A 9,136-nucleotide genomic window follows, 5' to 3' on the forward strand; every position below is an offset into this window, starting at 1 on the left:
TCTGGCAAGAATGCTAGAGCAGGTTGCCATTTCCCCCTGCAAGGGATGTTCCCAACCCAGGGAAGGAATCCATGTCTCCTGCATCTCCTGCATTGCAGGTAATTCTTTACCCAGTGAGCCATTGGGGAAGACCTTGGAAATAGGATAGAAACATCTAATGTGGCAATGTCAGATACTCATAAACTTTAGTTAACTGTGTCCCAATTCCCTCCATTAGTGTATATAAATATTACTAATCAGTACTTATTGTGTCTATTATTTTGTGCTGAACTCTGTTCTAGGCACCATGATAATAATCAGAACTTGCCCATGAACAGTATCTCATCCTTAATCTTGCCCAAACACATAAAATTCCCCAGAAATTTTGTTTTGGTCTGGTATAGGAGATGAAGGAAGGCATGGTCTCAAGTAATACATATGTAAGTGGACCATTCAGTTCCTGGGGCACCACATAAAATAATATAAAGCACTAAAAGTAATAAGACCTTTTCAATGCAGATTGGGGTCACCCATAAATGCTGTTCACTTAAGCTCTCCAACAGGCTTAAATAACCATATAAAACTTGGTCCCATGTTTTGAATGTAGTTAGAGGAACATGCAATTTAGATTTAAAAAATCAATGTATATTAGTGTTAATCTGAATTTACTTTAAAAGAAAGACAATAGTCCAGGAGATAATATAATGATTAGGAATCAATTTTTACAAGTTTTATTTTTTTAAATGTCTCATGTATTTAGTATCTAAGATCAGTTCTATAACAAAGTTTAAAGTAAGGTAAAATACCAGTGGATTATAGTTGGGTGATTAGCCACTGTCTGTTTACTTAAGAGGCTTTGAGTTTGTGGTTTAGTTCAGGATTTACTGGGAAAGACTGGTACATGGATGGAAGTCCAGTGGTACAAACTGTAATCCTTGCCCAGTTATCTAGGGATACAATTAATCAAGGGACAAAGACAGAACATTTGTGAAATTGCTTATCTTCTACAGTGAGATTCTGGCTTGAAATACAGTCTTATCTGAGGGGTTGATTTAAATCACTGTTTAAAATGTGACTTGAGGCAATTTTGGTGAATTTTATGTTTTGTAAACTGTAGAGTGCAGTGTAATCATTAGGCATTATAGTTATTCTTCTGTTTTGCTCTTCTGTGTCATTTCCTTCATCTATCCTTTGTTGCTTTTAAAATAAATATCTGGACCAATTCCTGCCAAGAGAAGATCACACCCCAATCATGGCCATCCTAGGTCCAAGAGGGGAATGTGTAAGTGTGTGTGCGTGCATGTGAGCTTCTATGTCATGAATCACACGGATTAGCCATTGATCAGATGGGATAGTAAGAACTGAAATACTAGTTATAATTTATTGAGAGCCTACCATGAGCCAGGCACCATACAAGGCTTTTTGCATATACTATTTCTCATCTACATAAAATATTTGGGTTTATATATTGTGCCTGGCCTATAGATGAGGAAATCAAGCTTTGGAGAGGTTGAAAGCCTGCCAAGCTCACAAAGATGGTGAAGCGTAGAGCCTAGATTTAGAGCTTGGGCACAAAAGCCCAAGTTCTTCCTCTAGGTTGCTTCTCCTGTGGGACAGTTGTGTCCTGAAATGGTCTGTTTTCTACCATACAGGGAAAACAGATGGCAGTTAACTTCTTGTGGCTCTCTATGCTTTCGCTGGAAGTGGAACATCTTTCAGAAATTAGAATGATTTTATTTTGGGAACTTGGGGCTGAGATGCTGTCTGTGCAATAAAATAACAACAATAGCAGCAACAGCAATGAGAAGTAGTTAACGTTTACTGATAGATTACTATGTATTACCTGGCATGTAAGTTCTATTATTATTATCCATATTTTGGTTCCCACCTTGAATTGAATCAGTGAAAAGATGAGAAATTTGCCAAGGTCTCATGAATGCTAGAGGCAGATCCAGGATCCACAACCATACCATCCAAATGGCATGCTTTCAGCAAGTCCCCTGAGCAAGGCTCTCAGGGTAGAAACCCAGCTCTGCAGACAACTGGCCAGACAGTATGGGTCCCTGAAGCTCCTGAGCCTCATTTGGAGTCTCACCTGTACCTGCATGCATGCTAAGTTGCTTCAGTCATGTTCAACTCTGTGTGACCCTATGAACTGTATGTAGCCCCCTAGGCTCCTCTGTCCATGGGCTTCTCCAGGGAAAAATACTGGAGTGGGTTGCCATGCCCTTCTCTAGGGGATCTTCCCAACCCAAGGATCGAACCCACGGCACATGTCTCCTTCTTTGGTAGGTGGGCTCTTTACCACTAGCACCTCCTGGAAAACCCCTCGCCTGTACAAGAGGAGTGAATTCTTTCTTGGTGGTCCTCTTCTATGACTTTCCTTGGGAAGTGGGGGAGCACAGAGATTGACAAACGTGAGAAGAGAGATTCTTCTACCCAAGCAATTTTTCTTTGGTTGATGTTTTTTCTTCTCCTGGCCCTCTTTGATCTGTGAATATCTTTGGATAAAACCCCGAAGATAGAAAATGAGTTCTCCATTTAGGTCCTAGACAAGATTTGCAAAAAAAGAAAAGAGAAAAAATTTTCCTCTGTTTGCTTCTAGATCTCAGTGAGCCACATGTGACCTGGTGAACTTTGCAATCATTTCCTATGCAGATTTTCAGATTAGAGATTTGGTTAGTCGATCTGGTAGGGTATTTTCTCAGAGCAACCACTATGCTTGTATTCTGGAATTAGTTGCGCCCTTCTATTCTAGAATCAGTTTCTCCCAGAAGTCCTCCCACCTGGAGAGCCAAGTGAAAACAAGCCCAGACAAGACTTGTTGGACTCGTGCTTTCAGGTACCAAGACCCTCCTCGTTAGACCCTAGCATGGAGAATCCACAAGTACCCAGGTAATAGCTGTTCTAGAAACCCATCAGCTTTAGCACTGCTTGAGGCTCTGCAAGTTGTGTCAGATTTTCTCACTCTCCCCTCCCAAAAACGGTCCCTATGACCACAAAAGAGGGAAGGTCAAATGGCAGAGAATCTGACATTTTTCAGAGCTGTGCCACTGCAACCTGGCATGGGATCTGGTTAACAGTGAAAGCCGGGGCTTCCACGTGACTCCATGGCAAAGAACCCGCCTGCCAGTGCAGGAGACACAAGAGATGTGGGTTCGATTCCTGGGTCAGAAGGATCCCTGGAGTAGGAAATGCAACCCACTCTGGTATTCTTGCCTGGAAAATTCCATGGCTAGAGGAGCCTGGTGGGTTACAGTCCATGGAATCATAAAGAGCTGGACTCAATGGAGCACACACACACAACAGTAAAAACTCATGAAAGCTGTTAACTCACTCTGTCTCTATGGATCCTTCATCTCTGTCAGAGACATTTCCTATATGTAAAAGATAGTAATCACATTTCATGGGATCATTTCAAGTATAAAATGAGCAAATACTTATAAATAAGCTTGTTAAGCTTCAAAGCATTTTATATATATCTGAATGCTATAAGAAAGCTCCTTTTTTATCACTACATCTCAAAGATACCTAGATTGGTAATGGCTTGTTTCTATGGCAGTCAGGGTACAAGGCCATGAAGGAACAGGAGTCCTACCTCACAGGCCATTTTGGAGGAGTGAATAATAGGCTAAAAAATGTACAGTGATTGGTTAAGGAGGATTTGGTAATAGTATCCCCCAACTCACATACTCCTACTGTTTCTGCACTGATTTCTCAATAGTCCAAGAAATTTTCTCAGTCAGTGAACCCATGATGGTTGTCACTTCTGCTGTCTACCAAATATTTCCACCTCTACCCTTCAGGGCATACAAGAGAATTGCATTTCTTTGCTCCTCCTTGAAGATGCAGTGCCAGTGTGTGCTTGGAATTCTCTCTTTTCCCATTAGATATTTTCCCTACCTTTGTCTGCTCTGCTCCATGCTCCAGAGGATTGAGTCTCAAGAACTGCGCTTTCCAGGTTCCTTAACAATTTTGTTACCATTTACCCTACAAACTAGAGTGAGTTGTCCCATCTTTTAAAATTTAATGATAAAATCAGCCTAATTCCCAGCTACATGGATTGTCTGTCTTGATGTTTTGAATGGTCCATCATTATTTCATATTTTTTTCTCCCAGATGTGGAAATTATCCATTCCATTTATCTATGCCCAGTCCCAAAGCCACCATCATAAAGTCTTGGTGAATGTAATAGACTTTATTAAACATTAAAAGAAGGAAGCAGTTTATGTCACAATTTAGAATTAAATAGCAGATATTCTATTTTCTAAGTTTATTTATTTTTTATTTTTAGCCATGCTGGGTCTTTTTGACTGTGTGGCCTTTTTTTTTTTTTTTTTTTCTTTAGTAAGAGATCATTGCAGTGAGCAGAGGCTACTCTTTAGTTGTGATGTGCAGGCTTCTCATTGCGGTGACTTATCTTGTGCAGCATGGGTTTCAGTAGCTGAAGCTTCCAGGTTCTATAACACAAACTTAGTTGCGGAGCATGGGTTTAGTTGCTTTGTGGTATGTGGGATCTTCTCCTTTCAAGAATCAAACCCATGTCTCCTACACTGGTAGGCAGATTCTTTACCACTGAGCCACCAGAGAAGCCCCAATAACAGATATTCTTATTCAAGTTATTGTTCTTTGTTCTTTCTACTGATTCAGGCTTTAGTCCTTCATAAACTGGCTCATTTTTTCTTTACTCTGCCCCTCCTTCCAACCCAGTTCTGGGCCTCCCTTTGTATAACCAAAGATTGTTAACAGCTCTGCTAGACAAATTTTCTGGACATCTACTTCTCCTCCTCCACCTATCTTTGTATTGGAAAGAAAGCTGACATTCCATATAAACATGGCTTGTGTCATCTCACCCCCATACTCTCTTCTGGCTTCCCTAGTGTCTCAGACAGTATAGAATCCTCCTGCAATGCAGGAGACCTGTGTTCAATCCCTGGGTTGGGACAGTCCCATCCATAACTAGGCAGAATACAAAACAGAATACAAAAACAAGTATAGCTGATGTGAGTCAATACCTACCCTCCTGTGCACTTGCTTTGCATTTTTTTTTATAGTTTTTCTTTGCTTCTTCTCACCATAGATATGGAAGCCTTGACGGTGCTGATCAAGAGAAAAAGGGGCCAAGGAGCCCGGCTCTAGTAAAGACCGTGGACCACCAGGGCTACTATATGGCTGGTGCACAAAGACTTCCCATTGGAGTGGGGGGAACAGAGCCAGCTTGATACTAAACTTTGGTCAGTTTGGCTGGACTTATTCTCATTATTAGGGCTTCCCTGGAGGCTCAGGTGGTAAAGAATCTGCTGCAATACAGGATAGCTGAGTTTGATCCCTGGGTCGCAAAAATCCCTTGGAGAAGAGAACGGCTACCCATTCCAGTATTCTTTCCTGGAGAATTCCATGGTCAGACGAGCCTGGCGGGCTATAGTCCATTGGGTTGCAAGGAGTCAGACCTGATTGAGCAGCTAATATTTCATTCTCCTTATTATCTGGGCATAGAAACCATAGGGACTTAAACAGGGTGTTCATAGTTTGGGGAGTTCTGGATTCTGGCTATCTCTTCATTTCTTTCTACCACAAACATGAACTATCAAAACAAATTCCTCTTTATTACTAGGAAATTGACACAAAGTCTATGCCATACCATGTCTACCTCAGAAATGTTCCTCTTTTTCCGTTCTCCTCATTGATGTCTAATTTTAGGTCCTCATATCCCTTTGCAAAACTGTGCCGTCTCCTAAGGTCCACATGCCTTCTGCTCTTCCTCTATTCTGCCTGTTTATGCATGTGTATGTGTGCCCATCAGAAAAAGACAGTTTTCACCCAGAGTTAGTCTCTCCCATCAGGAAGCTTCCATAAGTCTCTTATGCTTATCTGTCCCAGGGTAAACAGAATGAAAACCACAATCACAGAAAGCTAATCAAACTGATCACATGGACCTCAGCCTTGTCTAACTCAATGAAACTATGAGCCATGCCATATGGGGCCATCCAAGATGGACGGGTCATGATGGAGAGTTCTTACAAAACATGGTCCACTGGAGAAGGGAATGGCAAACCCTTCAGTATTCTTGCCTTGAGAACCCCATGAACAGTATGAAAAGGCAAAAAGATATGACATTGAATGATGAATTCCCCAGGTTGGTAGGTGCCAAATATACTACTGGAGAAGAGTAGAGAGATAGCTCCAGAAAGACTGAAGAGACAGAGCCAAAGCAAAAACAAAGCCCAGTTGTGGATGTGACTGGTGATAGAAGTTAAGTCCGATGCTGTAAAGAACAATATTGCATAGGAACCTGGAATGTTAGGTCCATTAATCAAGGCAAATTAGAAGTGGTCAAACAGGAGATGGCAAGAGTGAACATCGACATTTTAGGAATCAATGAACTAAAATGGACTGGAATGGGTGAATTTAATTCAGATAACCATTATATCTACTACTATGGGCAAGAATCCCTTAGAAGAAATGGAGTAGCCCTCATAGGCAACAAAAGAATCCAAATGCAGTACTTGGGTGCAATCTCAAAAATGACAGAATACTCTCTGTTCGTTTCCAAGGTAAACCATTCAATATCACAGTAATTCAAGTCTATGTCCCAACAAGTAATGCTGAAGAAGCTGAAGTTGAACAGTTCTATGAAGACCTACAAGACCTTCTAGAACTAACACCCCCCAAAGATGTCCTTTTCATTATAGGCGATTGGAATGCAAAAGTAGGAAGTCAAGAAACACCTGGGGCAACAGGCAAATTTGGCCTTGGAGTACAGAATGAAGCAGGGCAAAGGCTAGCAGAGTTTTGCCAAGAGAACGCACTGGTCATAGCAAACACCCCCTTCCAACAGCACAAGAGAAGCCTCTACACATGGATATCACCAGATGGTCAACACCGAAATCAGACTGATTATATTCTTTGCAGCCAAACATGCAGAGGCTCTATACAGTCAGCAAAAACAAGACTGGGAGCAGACTGTGGCTCAGATCATGAACTCCTTACTTCCAAATTCAGACTTAAATTGAAGAAAGTAGGGAAAACCACTAGACCATTCAGATATGACCTAAATCAATTCCCTTATGGTTATACAGTGAAAGTGACAAATAGATTCAAGGGATTAGATATGATAGACAGAGTGCCTGAAGAATTATAGGGGGAGGTTTGTGACATTGTGCAGGAGACAGGGATCAAGACCATTCCCAAGAAAAAGAAATGCACAAAGGCAAAATTGTCTGTGGGGGCCTTACAAATAGCTGAGAAAAGAAGAGAAGTGAAAGGCAAAGGAGAAAAGGAAAGATATAGCCCTTTGAATGCAGAATTCCACAGAATAGCAAGGAGAGATTTGAAAGCCTTCTTCAGTGATCAATGCAAAGAAATAGAGCAGGTGGCAGTCCTCTCCCAACTTGGAAGCTGCGGCTGCCTCCAGATGCTTTCAAGATGGTGACCTCTCTAGGTTCCAACACCTACAACAGGCAGAATTGGAAGGTTGAGGACTTCCCTATTCTGTGCCAGATGTGTTTTGGAGAAAACCCATATATCCAAATGACCAAAGAAAAGTATGGGAAAGAATGCAAAATTTGTGCCAGTGGTGCCCCAGGGTCCTCATGCATTTCAAGAAGACTGAAGTGTGCCAGACCTGCAGTAAATCAAAGAATGTCTATCAGGCTTGCCTCTTAGACCTAGAGTATGGCCTACCCATCCAGGTTTGTGATGTAGGATTATATTTTAAGGATGACATGCCAAAGTCCGACGTCAACACAGTACTACACGCAAAATATGGAGACAGAGATTTCCAACTCTGATGGAACGTGGCCAGTTGGCATGTTGGGGAAAGCCACATCCACTCGTGACATGCTGCTCAAACTGGCCCAGACCACCCCTACTACAAAAGGAATTGACTGCACCTTTGCTCCTTCTGGGTGAAAGGAGAATGTAAGAGAGGAGAGGAATGTCCATACAAACATGAAAAACCAACAGATCCAGATGACCCCCTTGCTGATCAGAACATTAAAGACCTTATGGAATCAATGACCCTATGGCAGATAAACTCTTAAAGTGGGCTTCAAGAATGCCGTGTCTGGACCCACCAGAAGACAAGACTGTATACACATACAGTGGTATCTGGGTGATACCATTACTGAGACTGATCTAAAGAATCACTTCCACCAGTTTGGAGAGATCCAGACCATCACTGTTGTGCAGAGACAGTAGTGTGCTTTCATCCAGTTTGCCACAAGGCAGGCTGCAGAAGTGGCTGCCAGGAAGTCCTTTAATAAGTTGGTTGTTAACGGCTGTAGTCTCAAAGTGAAATGAGGAAGGTCCTAGGCAGCCAGAGGAAAAGAAGAGGAGGACAGAACTACGGATACTGGAATCAAGCTTGAGCCTGTTCCAGGGCTCCCAGGAGCTCTTCCTCCTCCTGCTGCTGCAGAAGAAGCCTCTGCCGACTACTTCAACCTCCCCCCTAGTGGTCCTCCAGCCGTGGTGAACCATTGCCCTGCCATCCCCACATGGTATTGCCCCCTCCCACCCCCAGGTTTTGGGCCACACATGTTCCACTCCATGGGACCATCCCCTCCTTTCATGAGGGCTCCAGGACCAATCCACTATCCTTCTCAGGATCCTCAGAGGATGGAAGCGCATGCCAGGAAACACAGCAGCCCCTAGCACTTATCACTGCTCTGGGGCTCTACGGAAGAGAGGGTGCTTAAATATCCTAGTGAATGAATCCCAGAATAAATATGTTTTTTCCTTCCTTTGTAGTTTCCATGGTAGTGGAGTGTATTCAGATGTAGGCAGTTGGAGAATGACAGCCTTGATTTCCTCTGTGTGTTCTCAAAGGATTGATGGACCTGAAATAAGCTGCTGTCTGGTTACTGCTATAACATCACTAATAAAACTTAATGCCTCTTCTTCTCACCTGTATGGGGAACAAGCAACTGGGTGAATTGGAATGTTCAACCAAGTTACCATCCCAATTATATGTTCATTTTTTATCTTCTTTTGGGGGGTGGGGGAGGGTGGGAACTGACCTGCAGTAAGAAAAACAAGCAATTTTTGATCATTTTTATGTCCATTAATGTTTTCCTTTTTATCATCTAAAAAAAGATTGTTAGTACTAATCATTGTAGTGGCATGAGGGTGATTTAATGCTTCTAAAATCACATTCTTG

At 42.3% G+C, this 9,136-nt stretch overlaps 1 pseudogene; it reads left to right on the forward strand.

The window, feature by feature from the left end:
* The first annotated feature begins 7,404 nt into the window (after positions 1–7,404).
* Positions 7,405–8,631, forward strand: LOC138074441 (pre-mRNA-splicing factor RBM22-like; annotated as a pseudogene).
* Positions 8,632–9,136: the final 505 nt, after the last annotated feature.

This window comes from Capricornis sumatraensis, chromosome 2 (assembly GCF_032405125.1).
Source record: "Capricornis sumatraensis isolate serow.1 chromosome 2, serow.2, whole genome shotgun sequence".
NCBI classification, from domain to species: Eukaryota; Metazoa; Chordata; class Mammalia; order Artiodactyla; family Bovidae; genus Capricornis; species Capricornis sumatraensis.